We start from the raw sequence: 19,620 nt of genomic DNA, 5'->3' as shown, positions 1-19,620 counted from the left end.
TTTTGACAAAATGTGTTGGAGTAAATGGGGATGACAACATTAAGTTGGTTTGGCTTATTTTTAAGGGTGCAACAGGCTCTAAATGGCGCTTTAGGGTTATAAAACCTCCTTTTAACTATCTTGGACTTATTCCTGCGCCAAAAAAAGACTATCATTAGATTTATTATTATTATTATACAGGATTTATATAGCACAAAAATAATTTGTGCTAGTAAATAAGTATTAAAATATACCTGTGAACAAAGAAAAATATAAAGATCCATCTGCTCCGTGAGGCTGTCGATGACGAAACGTGTAGGGCGGGGCTTGATTGATGTGACGTCATTACGTTTCCCAGCAATTTACTGCGCATGTGCCGAGTGGCCGGGTTCGTTTTTCACTGTGATTCCTATATGCTGTTAATGCTGGTGTCGGCTGGGACACCCTTTGAGATAAGTGCAATGTGTACATAATAAAGGAAGCTGTTTTTTATTAATACTGCACCATGAAGTTTTTTTCATTTCTTCCGAGTGTCTGGTATTACCCCTTTTTGGATACGATTAAAGTGATCTTTTGGAGAAGTGGATTTCCTTAGTGGTATTTGATTATAGAGCATTACTTCATTGAAATTGGTCTGCCTGGATCTGGGTTCTGCAGAATATTACTCCCTGAAGACACATCCATGAATGGTTCATTACTCTGCTAATACCACCGCTCCCAGAGCAATATACAGTATGCTTCAGTTTTTTATAGCTCTGGTGGGTTTATTTAGTGCGTTTGGTGGTGGACTGTCACATTTATATTTTTTCTGCACTTTTTTTCGGATCTGTATTAGACATCTCAAATTTGGACAGTTTTTTTTGGACACTTTTTTATATAAGAAAATTCTTTATATGTATTTATAATTATTATTCACATGGATAATATCTTTATATTTTTCTTTGTTCACAGGTATATTTTAATATTTATTTACTAGCGCAAATTATTTTTTTGTGTTATTTTTCTACACTATTAATTTATGGTGGATTTTGCAGCTGGTATATCAGTTAGTGACCCATATATATACTTTTTTCTCTCTTTCCATAGGCGCCATTATATTTATTTACTTAGGATTTATATAGCGCCAACAGTTTGCTCAGCGCTTTACAATATAACAGGAGACAATACAGTTCAATACAAGAGGGTTAGGAGGGCCTGATCCTTGGAGCTTACAATCTATTTATTATTTTATGTTTTTTTTTTACAGAACAGAAAAGCATGAAAAGCAACTAAAAAGTAAAATAAAAAATGTAACACAAAAGTACACAAATAAGGATCAAATGCACAAAAAAAAAATCAAAACCGCAAAATTTACTAAACGTACCCTCAACATACCCCCTAAAAACATTCTATATAAAATAAAGTATTTTTTTAAGCAAAATATCACCTAAGCAGGGATACTGAATTATATCTCTGAATTTGTTTTGACTTTTACACTAGAATGACTTGTAAGCATGACACGACCAATTTGCGCCAGCAAACCAGGAACAGGTGCCAATGCAGTAATATTTTACATCATGTGCAGCAAGAGGAAGATCTGAGGGTTTCTCAGCCTGGACATTAAACAGGAGGTTAGGAGGCGTGAACAGATAAAAGGCTTAAAATTTTATGAGATAAAGTCAGACTAAGGAAAAAAAAACCCTCTCCTTAACCCAGTGATCAAATGTTTTCATTGTCGTCCATTAGTTCTGGCCTTGGTTTAAACAAGATGTCAGATCTGTTTAGGGATGTGGGGGATCTTGTAAAATTCGACATAAGATCAAGTAAATTTACAAGTTCTTTACAATGGGAATGATGGAAGATGCCGATGGCTTACATTTGTTCGGCTACATTTTTAAAAAATACATAATAATTTATGGGTTTTTAGTAGAAACAGCCTTTTCTGTGTATTTTAGCTTTTTTTATTAGCAGATGTTATAAAACGTATGCATGGCAATCTGATGAGCTGAGTGTGCAAATGTTCTGCAGAAACTAAATGCCACTAGGGCTTGGCACTGGAGTCTTGGCAGGATAATCCTGAATGAAGTTGTTTTTGCATATATATTTCTTGCCACAATTAAAAAAAAATGCTGTATAATAATAATATAAAAGGCTAAACTTTTTAAATTTTTGGAAAGAGTAGAGAGGGATTAGAACACGTCAGGATTTTATTGCTGCCTGTGTCCCTGTTAGGGAGATTATCTCTCTCTCTTTGTCCTGTTCACCGTTTTTACTCAGAGTGAAAGTGACAGAAAATCTTTTGGTTTGCTAGAACAAGAATAGAGGGGAAATAAAATCTTCCAATGGGCATTCTAGTTCTAGTGGCAATCAGGGATTTCCCTCATTTTGCTGGATTTCTATTTTGCCTATGATGGACTGATCTACCCAAACTTAAAAAAAAGTTTTGAATTTGGTTCTACTTCAATGTGGACCTTCAGTCCATGTCTCAGGTGGCTCCGCTTCCAGCCTGCACCACCATATCGGTGCTTGTACAGATGTACCCGAGAGAGCTGTGCGGCCTTTAGGGCCTGGCAGAGCCCTTCAGCACAGCAGGTGATTGAGAATGTTTGGGACTTCCCTAATAGCCATCTTTGTTCATGTGCAGGAGACCTTGGGTGCAGGGGTGGACTGACCATTCGGGTACCTGGGGTCAGTAGGGTGCTCCATGAGATGCCCCTGGTACCTTTCGTAGGCTTTTTTGGGTGTGGTTTGAGTGTGGGCGAGGACACAGGGGCCTCATGATCCCCTATTGCCCGGGGGGGCCCATGAGTTGTCAGTCCGCCCCTGCTTGGGTGTATGCAGATGGTTGGGAAACCCATGTGCAGCTGTTCAAGACTCCAAGCCCTGTGACACATCTTCACACATGCAGGAGGTGGGGTAGGAGTCTTAGGGAGGAGCCAGGGTGTGACGTCATGCTGCTCAGGCCACGTGTCAGGGCGGCGGCCATCTTTACTGCTGTTTTACTACACTGTGAGTGCTTTGACATTTGAGTCTGCTTCTGCTTGGCAATCATTTTTCAATAAAATACAACACTGTTAGAAATTTCTGTTTGGGCTCGTTTGATTGCAAGCCCCCCCCCCCCAAAGGTGGATTCTTGTACTGCTCTGCACCTACCATTGAGAGAGGTCCCCCTGGTGGCCTTTTCATGATACCTGATACTTGGAGTGTGATCCCCCTGGTGGATGGCTGAATGATTCCTGATCCCTAGAGGCTGATGACCCTACGATTACCTGTCTTTCTGCCGGTTGGCCAGTTGATCCTTGGATGTTCATCTTTCTATACCCAGAGGACCAGGAGTGGTTTAAGTACTCAAATGTGCATATTATTGCGGTATCTCATTGCTAATCCCTCCACTGGCTCCCAGTTGCCCAACGGATAAAATTCAAAACACTAACAATGACATATAAAGCCGTTCATAACACTGCCCCAATTTACATAACTGATCTTATCTCCAAATATCACCCAAACCGTACACTCCGCTCCTCACAAGACCTCTTACTCTCTAGCTCCCTTATCTCCTCCTCCCATGCTCGTCTCCAAGACTTCTCCAGGGCGTCACCCATCCTCTGGAACTCTCTACCCCAATCTATCAGACTATCATCTACTCTACTTGCCTTTAGGCGTTCACTGAAAACCTATCTCTTCAGGGAAGCCTTTCCCGCCCTCAGCTAATTCTGGAATCCTCTACTCTTCCAACCACTCCATCCCCCACAGTGACTACCTACTGTACCATTCACCCCTCCCTCCTAGATTGTAAGCTCCAAGGAGCAGGGCCCTCAAATCCCTCCTGTATTGAACTGTATTGTATCCCACTATAATGTAAAGCACTGAGCAAACCGTTGGCGCTATATAAATCCTGTATAATAATAATAATATCTGGTTAGTGCAATCTACACTCATTTACACATCACTGGAGTCACGTCTTTTACTTCTGTATAGAGTTTGGGACTTATGTGCTTATTTACATCGCTATATTACTAGGTTCACCATCTGCACAATTAAATGTCCGCAGACGTTCATTGCACTTGAATATAACTTCAGCGCCTCACAGCGCAAATATATTTGCTTATATTATATGTGTCATTTGATTCTTAGCGCTGCATATATTTATTAGGTCTAGCAGAACCACTGCAGCAAAGAAATCTGCAGGCTAGACTGTGACAGAAGGTCTACTTTGAAGGCATAGTTTGCCTTTACAAAAAAAAACTGCCTATTCAGGTAGGTGGCACCTGTAGATAAAAGCAAACTGTGTAGCTTTGAGCAAAGTTGGATAATGCCTTTGTGATAGGTGTAGGCCATCAACGTAACCTCCCGAAGCCTGATGGAAAAACTCCCAGAGATGGCACCATCCCGTATTTCCTTGCTGCTGGGGTGATGCACTCAGCCATTACTGCTCATACTTGCCATCAAAGGAGTGATCTCTTCTCTGATTCAAGTTCCATCACATGCTAATTCTCTCCTCTGATGCAGTAGCTCTGAGCTCAGCATTTGAGGGCACACTCCTGTGCTGGTGGGGGTGAGCAGTAACAGTTGGGAGTTTCTTAGCAACATCCTAGCAACAGGGCAGGATGGGATGATGCCAACTGTGGGAGTTTTTCAGTCAGTCTTCATGAGGTACATAAAAGGCCTACACCTATAGAAAGGGCATTATTAGACATTGGTCAAAGCTGCATAGACAGGTTTTTTTTCCAAGTTGAACTATGCCTTTAAGGAATATATTTAACACCTTCCTGTCTGACCTATAACCAGGGGTGGACTGACAACTCATGGGGCCCCTGGGCAATAGGGGATCATGGGACCCCTGTGTCCTTGCCCAAACTCAAAAAAGAATATGAAAAAGGTACCAGGGACATCTCATGGGTCCCCCTACTGACCCCGGGCCCTCGAGCAGTGCCCGAGTTTCCAAATGGTCAGTCCGCCCCTGCCTACAACAGATTGATGGCTGGGCGGGCGTTCCTCCTTCTGAGTGGGCATCATATGAGGTCCTCTCAGAAGGCCCCGCCCCGCTCATGTGATCGCTGTGACCAATAACAGCAGATCACATGACATTTGTAAACAATGGATGGCTTCCTTTCATGCCATCCATTGTATACAATTGTGTTGTTAGCTGTGACTGGTCACAGTGGTCACATGGTCCATACAAGGCCAATCACAGCTCATCTGTACTATGTGATTAGCTTTGGCCAATCACAGCTAATCACAACAAAAGACATGAATGAATCAGTTTCATTCACTAAAAAATGTTTTTTTTTATATCAATTAAATACATTGGTATAAGCAATCATAATGTGTTAAAAAAAAATCCTGATCACTTCTCCAGAGTTGTAGTGTTACTCTGGTCACAGTGTGTTAACAAACAATTGTAGAAAATAGAAAAAAAATAATACTTTTTTTTTTTAATTTAAATTTAAATTTTTTTTTTTTTTTTTTACATATTGTCACGTTAGCATCCCTGATCACTGCCACACCAGTTATATGATAACGCTGTACTGGATTGGTGGCAATATGTAAAAAAAAAATAAACAACTTTTTTTATTTCATCAGTTTCCATAAAATTGTGAAAAAATTACAACTTCAAAAAGCTCGTCATGCCTCTTACTAAATACCTTGGACTGTCTAATTTCCACAAAGGGGTCATTTGGGGGATATTTTAATTATCTTGGTGTTTTCTCAAGAAATGAGATAGGCAGTCAGCACATCAGGATTGATCGATTTTCAGATATATACCATAGTTTGTGGACTCTATAACTTTCCTACAGACTAAATAATATACACTGATTTGGGTTATTTTCAATAGAGAAATGTAGCATAATATATTTCAACATAAATTTATGAAGAAAAGTAATTTATTTGCAAATTGTTTTAACAGAAACAAAGAAAAAAGGTGTTTTTTTTCAATTTTTTTTTATTTTTTTTGTTTATTTAGCAAAATATAAAAAACTCAGTGGTGATTAACCTCCCTAGCGGTCTGATTATGTCAGTATTTCTGTGCTCGAAGTGGTACATTGTTTTCAATGGAAATATATTGCTTTTTTATTGTAGACCTGTAATTCTTAGGAATAACTCACTGAAATCTGTCCGAACGAGTCTAGTAAAAATCCCGGGTATGATAAAATTTGAAACATGAAATAATAAATTATAATATAATAAATAATCATAAAAAATAATAATATAATAATAATACATTTTATTAAAAAATGTAATCAAACCAAAAACACTGAAATTTGAAATAGAGCGCCAAGTTTGCACATCGCTGAGCAAAGTCGCAGAATCATTTTCACTGTCTGATGACGAATTTCCCCACAAATCATTATCACTCAATTCTGCAAGTGGTTCTAATTTACTATTGCTGTTCTCTAGCTGGTCTAAAACTGCTTTTGACCTAAAGGGACACTTTTTGGACACCATGGACGTTTCTCAGTTTCCAGGCAGAAAGAACAGTAAAAATGCAGGCAGGGCACAGGACAAAGCACTCGGGACAAAATGTATGTGAAATGGTTTGATACAGTAATGTTATAATATCAGATTTTAGTGTATTATGTATATGTTAAATGTTGACATTTTTTAATCTCCCGCCAGTTCTGCCCCCCGTACGTCCCGAAACTCGCAGGGAACGGAACCCAGAAGACGGATGCTGGCACTGGCCGGAGACGCAGCGGAAGGACAGTACAGAACTGCAGGACAAAGTAAGTGATCCAGGGATCCCAGAGCAATGCTGCAGTGTAATCCTAGTGTAGCTCGGACTTACTGCTTCTGATACTGAAACTTAACTCCGAGCTACACTCAGGAATACCGCCAGGGGGGTTAAATACCACCAAAAGAAAGCTCTATTTGTGTGAAAAAAATGATACAAATTTCATATGGGTACAGTGTTGCATGACCGCGCAATTGTCATTCAAAGTGCGACAATACTGAAAGCTAAAAATGGGTCTGGTCAGGAAGGGGGTAAAAGTGCCCGGTATTGAAGTGGTTAATGGAAATGTATTTAAAATCTCTATTTAAATGTTCTACACTTTGGTTCTGTAGAGGGCTTTCTTGACTCCTTTTTAGCTCCTTTCACCAAAACCCATCTGTTTATATTTTCTGTATACCCCGATATAACATGAAGTGAAATAAATACAATAAAAAAGATAATAACAATAATGATTTGCAGTGGAATTCTGAATGCCTCCTAGTTGATGTCTTTGAAGGAGCGATCACTGTTCTCTCCAGCTGCTCAAAGCACCTTTCAATGGAAGGTTTTAGATAAGCATCTCCCTCACTTTTTACTGAAACTCTCACTTCTTCAGAGGCTCGGTGTGATAACAATTCTTAAGGCCTATTCATTTTTCTAAGCCATTCTCGTGAAAGGAATGAGAGGGCTTATCAACGCTGATAAAAAGAAAAAGTTTGAGTCTGAAAGCGATCGCATAAATAACAAAGGTGCAAGTATTCAGCGAGGCACAGAGCCATGGTGGCAGATAACGGCTGTGCGTCTGACTCTTTCACTAATGTGTTTATATCAAAAAGGATAGAAACTTGGCCCGGGCTCCCCGAAACATGATCTGAAAAATCATTTTTAGACTTAGCCTTTTTTTTTGTGCTGATAGTGGCACAGAGCAACGAGCCAAAAAACTATTAGCCAGCAAATTCCCCTGGCTGCACTGCGGATATCGTCTGAGTCGTTTTCAATTTACAGCCGAGCCTCTATTGCTTGTCTAAGGGCTGCCAGCCCAACTGGATTTAATTAACCTTGTTGTACTTTCTCCATGAGCGAGGCTGCCTAAAATATACACCGATCAGCCATACCGTTACGACCACGGACCGATAAAATGAATAGCATTGATTATCTCATGGCAATGGCTTCTGAAAGATATATATTATATATTGTGAACATGTTGTCCCTGAAGCTGATGTGTCGAAAGTAGAAAAATAGGAAAGCCTAAGGATTTGAGCGACTTTGGCAAGGGCCAAATTGTGATGGCTATACGACTGGGTCAGAGCAACTCCAATGCTCTTGTGGGATGTTGCAATTCTGCAGTGGTCAGGACCTATCAAAAGTGGTCCAAGGAAGGAAAACTGGGTAACAGGATCATGGGAAGCCAAGGCTCATTGATGCACATGGGGAGTGAATGTTGGCACATGTAGTTCGATCCAATGGAAGTGCTACTGTAGCTGAAAAGTCAATGCTGGTTCCAAGTGCCAGAACACACAGTGCATCGCAGCTTGTTGTGTATGGGGCTGCGAGCCACAGACCAGTCAGGGTACCCATGCTGACCTGTGTCTACAGCCAAAAGTGCCACAGGGGGCACATGAGCATCAGAAATGGACCACAGAGCAATGGAAGAAGGTGTCTTCGAAGTGTTGGCTTAGCCTTCAAATTCTCCAGATCTCAATCCAATTGAGCATCTGTGGGATGTGCTGTAACTACCTTGCAGCTGCCAGAACTTGACCCCTTGGCACCGGCACCTCCCAGCCCCTTAAGGGTTCAAGAAGCTGGGAGACGGGGTTTTAGGGTCATGTGACCACCGTAATTCGCTGTCACATGATCAGGAAAGGTCCCGATCGAAAGAGATCGGGACCTTTCCGTGAGTACCAAACGTATGTGCTAGGAGCGTGCAGGGCACGCGCTCTCAGCACATATTTTTTTTTTAATAGAACGCAAATGTACGGACACTAGGCGTCTAGGCCTAGACACCAGGAGGCTGCACATTTGCGCTTGGCCGGCGCCACGAGGTTAAAGTGATTGTAAACCTCAAAAATTAAATATGAACAAAGCATATCCCACTATAGTGTGTTTCATGAAGAGCACTAAATGTAATTTGTGTTTGCTGCCTCATTTTTCTGCTCTCTTCATGAGTCATTTTTGACAAGTTTTCATGACACCTGATTTTGCTCACCCCTGCCGCATTGTAGCAGTATTTCTTTTATAGGATGGAGGGGAAGTGGTTGAGGAGCAAGATGGAAATTTTTCTCAAATGAAAGAATTTCTAACAGTGAGTGTTTTCATTCAGAAAAATCGACTTCAAAATTGAATGTTAATAGCAAGCAAACGTAGAAGTACTATCACATTACATTAGTCAAGTCATTAATGTACAGAGGACTGTTGTATGAACAATCTAATGAATGTTCGTACGAACATTTGTTTGAAAGTCTGCAAATGCATGGCCAGCTTTACTGGGGGGGGGGGGGACAAGACCTGTAAGTCTTAATCAGGTTTCCTTACCTGCCAGACAGGGCTGTGATTTGTAAATTGCAGAACTAGATGGTTAGAAACAAAAATCCTTACTTCTCCCTTACATGTGTTTTGTTTGTATATATAGCTGTGTGATGGGAGTGACTTTTGGGGGTGGGGGGACCGCTTGGTCAGCTCATGTCCCCCTCATTATGTTTAACCCATTCTGTTCCTGTGAAGGGGTACAGGGTGTAAATGTGAATGTCCCAGTCTTGTGTATAGTGTGTGTTCCTTTGTCCCTGCCATGTGGTTGCCTATTGTTCTATGCCATGTGCTACCCCCCCCCCCATTGTTCTGTGTCTTGCCATGTGTTCCTGCATTGTCTATTGCCATGTGGCTATTCCTTTGTTCTTGGCCACATGGCTGTCCATTGTTTGTTTGCCATGTACTTCATCCCATTGTTCTGTGTCTTGGGTTGGTTGGGGTGGTTCCCTGTAGCTCTTCCCACTGATGGGGCTGGCTGATGATGTATTCCCTGCAGCCCTTCCCTTTGATGGGGCGGGTTGATGATGTGTTTCCTGTTCCTGGTTGTGTTTCCCCACTCTCTGTATATATCCTGTGTTTTGTGTTAAAATAAAGGGTTGGCTTCCTGTTTTAAGAAGAGCTGGGTGCTGTCTATTTTCCTGAGGGATTTCAAGGGTGTGGTCCGTGGATGGTGTTTGGACAGGGGAAGCTGCTGTATAACGGAACAAACCCAAGAGTGGTCGGGTTTCGGTTCCGTTACAAGCTGTTTCCCTGTTTCCCTTAACCACTTCAAGTCCGGACACTTTCACCCCCTTCCTGTCCAGGCCAATTTTCATCTTTCAGTGCTATCACACTTTGAATGAAAATTGCTCGGTCATGCAACACTGTACCCATATGAATTTTTTAGCATTTTTTGAGACAGGTAAAGCCTTATTTTGGTGGTATTTATTCACCACTGGGATTTTTAGTTTTTTTGCTATGTAAATGAAAACGTCCAAAAAATTAGTAAAAAGTGTTTTTCTCATAAAATTTTGCAAATAAATAATATTTCATCATAAATCTTGGCCAAAATGTATTCCGTTATTTTTTTAGTAAAGAAAAAATAACCCAAATTAGTTTATAACCAAAAATTATAATTTTTAAACTTTTTTTTTTTTTTAATATTATTATTTGGGGTTTTTTTGTGTTTTTTATTTGTTTTTTTACATACTGTCACCCTAGCAGTACAGTGTCGCCCACTACTTGTGGGGGGGCGATGAAGATTTTTTTTTTTCTACATTGATTGCTTTTACACCCATAAAGGCTGTAAAAGCAATTATTTCTCCTCTCTAGCTGCATTCTTGCAGCCATTGAGAACTACTGTGTGAGCTGTGATTGGTCACAGCTTGTCACATGGTACAAGGCTGTTGTGAATAGCCTTGTACCATGTGACCTCTGTGATCATTCACAGATTTCACGCGTAGTAAGCAATGATGTCAGAAATGAGATCTTGCTTACTACTCTGCATGTGATCACTGATTGTCCAATCAGTGATCACATGATCGGGACCTTGCACAGAGGTCCCGTATGACGATCGGTGTTCCACTGTGTCCAGAGGACACAGCAGGCACTGGATTGCGGTGCTGCCCGCTCCCAGGGAGCTCGAACAAGCAGGGGGCGGGGAGCCCGCTTATAAATGGCCACCCGACCCTGCACTGCCACCGTCTGGTCGTTTATATACCTCAGGTCAAACTGCAGTGCTTGTAGATGTTCACCATCTGATCTGAGAAGTCATCCTCCTTTACCCCCTGTGGCATGATGAAGGTTGTCAGTTTATCTGAGGTCTGTAGTAGTGATAATAGGAGCCTTTGTTAAAAAAAACTTAAAAATAATGTTATCCTTTAATCCCTTAATACTAACCTACTAAGTGACATATCGGCATGGGTGTCACTCCACTTCCTCAAACTCAATCTTTCCAAAACCGAGCTCTTAGTATTCCCTCCAGCCCGTGCCCCCTCCCCTGACTTCTCCATCAAGATAAATAATACAACCGTCAGTCCCTCCCCTCATGCCAGGGTACTAGGTGTAATCCTAGACTCCCATCTGTCCTTCCAGCCGCAAATCCAATCACTGTCCAAATCTTGTAGACTTCAGCTCTGCAACACCTCCAAGATACGACCGTTGCTACCCTTGGAAACTACTAAGCAACTTATTCACTCCCTTGTTATCTCCCACCTTGACTATTGTAACTCCCTCCTCATTGGCCTACCTCATCGCAGGCTATCCCCTCTTCCGTCTATCATGAATGCTGCTGCCAGACTCATCCACCGTTCCATATCAGCCACCCCTCTCTGCCAATCCCTCCACTGGCTTCCCATTGTCCAACGGATAAAATTCAAAACATTAACAATAACATATAAAGCCATTTATAACTCTGCCCCAAATTACATCACCGATCTTGTCTCTAAATATCACCCAAACCATCCACTTCGCTCCTCCCATGACCTCCTGCTCTCTAGCTCCCTTGTCTCCTCCTTCCATGCTCATCTCCAGGACTTCTCCAGAGCTCCCCCCATCCTCTGGAACTCTCTACACCAATTTATCAGACTGTCGCCTACTCTGCTCACTTTTAGGATATCCCTGAAAACCTATCTCTTCAGGGAAGCCTGTCCTGCCCTCAGCTAATAATGGAATCTTATACTCCTCCTACCAGTCCATCCCCCACAGTAACTACCTTTTGTACTACTAGTCCCTTCCTCTTAGATTGTAAGCTCCCAGGATCAGGGCCCTCCTAACCCTCTTGTAATGAACTGTATTGTTGCTGTATTGTCTCCTGTTATATTGTAAAGCGTTGAGCAAACTGTTAGCGCTATATAAATCCTGTATAATAATAATAATAATCCCGCTGACTCCGATTTGTTTGGCCATACATGTTTTAGCTTGTATAAGAGCAGCGTGAACAGCAAGCTTCAGCAAAGCATTTGCAGAGCTTTCAGCAAGCTTTTTTGAAGCTTGTAAAGCTTTTTAAAGCCAGTTTGTAAATGCTGAACACAGATCATAATGTAAATGCTGAATTTCACTTTAAGCAAGCTGCTATCAGGCTTCAGCACTTCTTAAAGTTTATTGAAAGTCTGCTGAAGCCTGCTAGCAGCTTGATTGAAGTGGCAATCAACACTTCCCTTAGGATCCGTGTTGAATTATTACAAACTGGATCTGAATGGTATGTTGTACTTTAAAAGCTTCAACAAAGCCTACTGAAAGCTCTTCAAATGCTTTGTCAAAGTTTGAAGACTTGTGGTGTAGGGACAAAAGTTTCAATGGTCAATCAGCAACCAGGCGCAAGAGGTTGTGTTGTTTCAAGCACTGCTTTATGCATTGACATACCTCTATTAGTCCTCAGTCCATCCAGCCAGTATGGTTACCTGCTGAATAAGCACGCTCCACAGACAGCTCAACTCTCCAATAAGGCACAGCAGCTTAATCCAACATAGTTTTACTTGTCATAATACAATACATGGATGTTCACGGGTCAAATTCAAGTGTAAATGGACAATGATCTTCTAGACCCACAATGAAAGCTGGAAACTTACGGAAGAAGATGAAGAATGGAGGGGGTCCAGCTAAGGACTAAGCCAATCAATCCAAACATGCAGGTAAACTGGATTGTGCAACTTTACAGACATTAAAATACAAGTTGTAGTTACACTGGATTGTCACTAGATGTCAGCACAAAGATATTTATACATTGCATAATGAAACCAATGTAAAGTGATGGGTACATGGTATGTGTTCCAGAACTATGACTCCTGTAACAGAATCTAATATATAGGTGAGCGCTGGTGATATCTGGGGAACAGCTAGCACACAAGCTGAAGGTAACAATCCCCTACAATAGTATATTTAAGAAAGTGCAGTGCTTAAAAAAAAAATAAATAAAAAATATATATATATATATATATTGCGGAATGGTAAAGTGCAACACATAATAGTGCAAAAAAACATTAGTAAATGCGAAATCTAAAAATCAAAAAATATGGTAAAGTACATCATGAATGTAATGAGCTAAGCAGTAACGTGCATCAAGTAAAAGCATGAAAATATCAGCTAAACAGCTCAAAAAGCAAATGCCAAACAAAGTGTATCATGGGCAGAATCTAAATACAATAATGTCCATGGTGATCTGTGAAGTAAAGTGCAGTAGTAAACGATGGTACAATAAACATATAAAATCTGAGCAATTGTCCATGAAACGATAAGGCGCAGTATAATTAACCATTTCAATACCGGGCAATTTTACCCCTTCCTGCCCAGGCCATTTTTCACGTTTCAGCGCTCTCACACTTTGAATGACAATTGCGCGGTCATACAACACTGTACCCAAACTAAAATTTTATCATTTTCTTCACACAACTAGAGCTTTCTTTTGGTGGTATTTAATCACTACTGGGGTTTTTATTTTTTGCTAAATTAACAAAAAAAGACCAAAAATTTTGAAAAAAAACACGTTTTTCTTTGTTTCTGTTATAAAAGTTTACAAATAAATAATTGTTCTTCATAAATTTAGGCCGAGATGTATTCTGCTACATGTCTTTGGTGAAAATAACCCAAATTAGGATGTATTATTTAGTTTGTAGGAAAGTTGTAGAGTTCACAAACTATGGTATAGATCTGAATATTGATCAATCCTGAAGTACTGACAGCCAATCTAATTTCTTGAGATCCAAGAATGTCAGAACAGTACAGATATCCCCCAAATGACCCCTTTTTGCAGAGTAGACAGTCCGACGTACTTCATAAGAGGCATGGCGAGTTTTTTGAAGTTGTATTTTTTTTTGTCATAATTTTTCAGAAAATGAAAAAATTAAAAAAATTATTTTCACTATTTTTTTTTTACATACTGTCACCAGTGCAGTACAGCGTCATCCTATAACTGGCATGGCGGTGAACAGGGACACTGACTGGTGACAGTATGAAAAAAAAAAAATAAATATATATATATATATATTTTTTTTATTATTATTTTTAATTTTTTATTACATTTTTTTTATTTTTTTTTAAGATTTTTTTTTCATATTTTACTATGACCAAAGTAGTACAATGTTACCATAGTAACATTGTATTACTTTGGGGAAGTGATCAGTATTTTTTTTTTTTTTTTTTATACAATTTGCTTATAGCAAAGAATTACTTTGCTATAAGCAAGCATTTACCTGAATGAAATCGATTCATTCAGCTTTTTTTTTTTTTTTGTGCTTAGCTGTGTTTTGGTCACAGCTAATCACATGACATGTGCATGTGATTAGCTGTGACCATTCACAGCTAGGCACTAGTATACAATGAATGGCATGAATGAAGCCATCCATTGTATACAACTGTCATGTGACCTGCTGTGATTGGTCACAGCAGGTCACATGGCACCAGCAACGGGGCCGGTACTCAGATCTGTCATCGGCCGTGCCCGAGGTACGCGGCCTGTGACAGATCGCGCTGCTGCGCCGCTCTGCATTAGCGCAAACTGCGCATGTGCGGGAGCATGCCAAATGGCGTGCACCCAGAGTGCAGCAGCACTTTTGAAGCCGCCAAACGGCCATTGGCCGGGCGGCTAATGGTTAAGGCTCAGAGTGCAAATGTGCTGATGATCACACAAAAGAATCCACCACCTCTCTCAGATGTACACTTACCAGATGAAAAGGTGGCCAAAGGGTTAAACCGGACCAAATTCATCCTGGGCACTCAGATGGGAAGTCAGAGTTTGTTCTCCAGATGCTTGTTTCAATTCTGGAGCCCATCTTCTTTTCTAAGATACAGTACTTTACATATTGATAGTTGCTTCTGTGCCTCTAGGTGAGGCTAATGTCTTTGGCAGAAAGTGTATTTGATGGTAGGGTTGTGGAGAGACTGGGTTCAGTAAGGCCTTAAACCTCCAGGATGTGAATTATTTTATGGTGCAAGTACAATTGAACTGCTTTCTTGAACCCCAAAGGGAGTGCAATGTCCTCCTGAACATGAATATCTAACTTTGCTGTATATTTCTGTTTATTCAACTGAAACAGGAGGGGGATGGGCAAATTATTCTGTAGTGATCTGTGAAGGTTTTTTTTTTTTTACTTGCTTGCTAGTACCTCCAAAAGTTGTATATGAGACTCATAACAAGAGATCAGCTGCCATGTATTGTACTTTTGTAGTTCTGAGAACCATACAGTGCACCATTATTGGCCAGAATTGGCATGTTTTGGGTTTATTTGGCAGTAATAACCCTATACTGGGGGGACAGCCAACTATTTCAAATGGAACAATGCGTTGTTGTACAGTTTCTTCTTAAGGTAACCTATGAAAAATAAACCATACCACAGAAATGTATAACACATACGACTGAAGGGTAATATATAGAAGAGAATGAAGAAGGGAAGTCCAGGCAAACCAAACTTGTATCCAACCCAAACAAGTCTTCAGTATAATACTGTATCAAAAGAGATTATTAACAAAAGAGATTACAAACTTTTAATATTGTAATACAATGAATTAACTTTTAATATAAATAAATATTCTTGTAAAAGGAAGCTAAATAAAATAATTACCTCCCAACTTCAACCAAAACCTTTTTTTTAGTTTTGAATAGAGTGGAAACAGGTTAGAATTTTAATGAGAAAACAAGGCAAATGGCTTGAACAATTGAAGTTCCCACAAAAACATGCATTCAAGGTAGCATATCAAGCTCAAAGGTTAGTGTTTCAAGGTCCTCTTTAAGGCCTCATTTACACTTGCAGTTGGAAGGTGATTAACACATATGGTGTATTTTTACCACCCCAACCTTCACTTTAAGCTGCAAAAACAGGGTTGTATGCAGAGCAACAAAAATGCATGTGGTTGCGATGCAATGGTGTGGGTTTCTAGGGGATAAAGTGGGCAGTGAGGAGGCAACAAGCGCCTTTTGAAAATTAATCCACCGCAGATTGCTCCTCAAAGAGCAACCCCAGTATAAGCAGACCCTAAAAGGTGACAAGCATAGAAAACAAGTGCAGAGCACTAAATAAATGTATCCACTCAATGACCAAACATGAGCTCATTGGTCTACTAGGGCCTGCCCATAGGATCCACCATACCTATATCAAGTATAACATATAGCTTGGGGCTAAGAAAAAAAAAGGTACTCCCATGCGCAGCAGACTAGTGTCATGCATGACATGGTTAGTAGTCCCTAGTAGACTCCACAGGGAGATTTTTTCCCAAAGACACTAGGACAAGGAATGAGGGAAACTTGGGCAATCGGACCAAGAGGTCACTGAATGCAATAAAACCTGACAATGGTTCTAACCTTTTCTCACACTACCAAAACAGACGTTTTTTATTGCTACTTATTGGAGAAATGACCCATTACTTCCTGTCTCTCTGACCCCTGTCATTGGGAAAGGGATTTAGTGGAAATCCAAACTCTCTGAATATTGGTGTAGTCAGTGAGCAGTTCATAAGCTTGTTTTTTTGTTATTTTTATTAGGGGTTATAACTTGGATAGGGTAACAGGGATTATGGGATGCCTAACTTGACTGAATCAATGCAAAGGGACAACTTCCTTCATATTTACAGAAACTGATCCTGATCTGTTCTTTTTCTTGAAAGCCATCAGTCATTATGGATCAGTACCAATAGCCCCTTACAGGCTAGGGATTCACAGTCCCTCTGAAAGTTATTTTAGCTTGTTGCAAATACATGCAGAGATATCACCTCTCACCTCTCCACAGCCTGCAGCCACTACCGGCCCTCTTGGCTGCTCTGAAGATCTCCCAGGACAAGGATAAAGGATTAAGCACAGCACTGTCCTTTGAAAGCTTGCTACACATGGCAGTCTAGCCCCTTGTGAATCCCTGGGTGTGCTGATGTACTCACTCTGTCCTCTCTGCCCCCACGGCTCCCAGGCCTTGATTCATACCGTGATGCTGAATGGTTCCTCCTGAGCCAGTCCAGCCTGGAGGCCAGCCCCCCTGGACCTAGGGGACCCCTCTCAGGCCACCGACAGCCTCCTCAGCACTCCCTTTTCCACCCCATTCCCCTGCCAGCCATATTTATGGGTTGGCCTCTACACTCTACCAGGGCCTCCAAACCTGGGATTGGTTAGACTCCCATAAACATGCAGATATAGGTCTCCATGTGTTCTGCCCAATGGCTTTAGGAAACTTCCATGGTCTTCCAGATCCAGGTGGAGGCGATAGAGTCCAAACCTGTTAAGTCATCCAGCCTGACCTGCAGTAACCCAACCAAATTACAGACTCACACAGTTACCATGAGTCATGCACAATAAATTTACATACACTAACCCTAGTAGAGGGTGCTACATTGGTTAATAGCAAGACAATAAAAAACATAGAAAATTTAAAACTTTTGGATCTCTTCCTTCTTCAGAGCTATTGGATAAAGAGGATTAAAGTCTAAACATAAAATGGTTGTAAACATGGATTGTTATAATGTTTCAGTTCAAATTAGGGTCCATCAACATATAATAGTTTATGTATAAATAATTTATCATAAAATTCATTATAAAACAGAAAAACATATTCAGTTATAACTGATAAAAATAATAGTGGAAACAAACAACTATATAAACAATACAATGCACTGGGGATAGATAGAATTAAAAATGAATGGAAAATAACCAGAAACTGCAGAATTGATCACTATATAAACTATTATTATTATTATCAATGTATTATGAAATTTAAATAGTGATGTTCTGTGCTGTCTTGCTATGAACCAATACTGATATCAAAAGAATTTGGACTCTTAGACCTTGTGGAGGACCGTTTAGAACAGCCTTTCTCAACCTTTTCACACAAAGGAACCCTTGAAATAACTTTCCAGTCTCAGGGAACCCCTGCTAAAAATAATTATATCTACAGCTCATGATACATTAGTGTGATAGTCAGTGGGAAGAATTCTCCTGATATTTGTGGTCATTGGGATGAAATACCCTCTTACAGATAGCTAAAAAAATCAATGTTGTCAGTAGGAACATATCTGAGAGGCAGAATTTGCTCATTGCTCAAGGAACCCCTAGCATCTTCTGGAGGAACCCTAGGGTTCTATGCAACCCTAGTTGATATGTGGATCTGTCAATACAAGACAGAAGTTTTAACTATTCAAAACAAAAAACTAAAACTAAGCTAAACTTTTACTTATAACTGAATGTTATTAGAAATAAATTAATAAATATTTCAAATACAGATAATTAATTTCACAAATTGTTCTAAAAAATTATAAAATTTTCTTATTTAAATCTAAAAATTGGTCTAGCACAGTGGAAATGGTGTATAATATTTTTAGGCGCATACCAGTTTAATACGTTACATATGTTTATGAGGAATCAGCAATAATGGTTTAAATAAAATATACGGACATAGAACACATATCCAAGCCTATAAAGGAACAGTTCAGAATCTGGTATTCATTCACCAAGAATTTCGGATGAAAGCCTCTGTTTTGGCAGTAGGGAAATATCTGCTTATATGTCAGAAGACATTCTGAAGGATTGAAAGTGGAAGTAGGAGGACAATGAATAGGTGAAATAGGGGAAGAGGGAAAAGAAAAAAAAATGAGGATGGAAAATTATCCTGCTTGCCTGTTAAAAATAGCTGAGTGGACATATTGGTCTCCAAATTAACTTCTCTAAAACGACCGCATTGAATATTGCTCCCTCACCTCCTCTTCCCCTCAACGCCTCTTCCCTTCTCTCCTTTTTTCCTTTTCTTTCCTTCTGTTTTTTTTTCTATTCTTTTTGATATGTCCTATATCAGCCCTGGGGGAATTGCTGGTTTATGAATACCCTACTGTTGACCTAAGATCCTGAACAGTCAATTGTATATGAACATTTGAATGTTTACTACTACCATTCTATTCGATTAGTATTGTGTGTAATTTTGCTCTGCCCCTGCATGGGCGACGTTGAGCTTATTATCCTGCAAAAATGGGTAAAATTGTTGAACAGAAATATATCTGAGTGGATTATTACTTATCTCTTGGATCTAGAATTGGGGTGTGTTGAACTTTGGGCTGAAAATACAGATGCCCTTCCAAAGCCAAAAATCAGGGTTCCCATAAGGAGAAAAAGTTGGTGGAGTTTTGCAGGGACAGATTTTCTATGGATGCAGTAATTACCATCCCATAATGGAATTCACTGTATATAGTGCTTGATTTGTCCATTTTATTGGATTTTGTCACCCTGGGTCCGATTTTCACCTGGAGCTCACCAGAATTCCCCTCTTCTGAGTCACTTCTTGTCTCTGTCCCCTCTACCCTCCGACCACCAGCCCTTGGTTCCACCCTTACCCATTTTCCAGTACCGCTCTTTTTAGAGAGTACAGAGCCAAGTATCATTATGTGGTGCTAAGTAATTTGCATGGAATTTGTTAATGCTAACAAGAAAAGCAGTAAAACAGATCCCCTGCAGCCAAGAGCAATATACCCCCTTCCCCAGC

Source organism: Staurois parvus, unplaced genomic scaffold, assembly GCF_062004578.1.
Source record: "Staurois parvus isolate SC_StPar_1 unplaced genomic scaffold, SC_StPar_1.0 ptg000581l, whole genome shotgun sequence".
NCBI classification, from domain to species: Eukaryota; Metazoa; Chordata; class Amphibia; order Anura; family Ranidae; genus Staurois; species Staurois parvus.
This window is presented reverse-complemented; position numbering follows the sequence as displayed.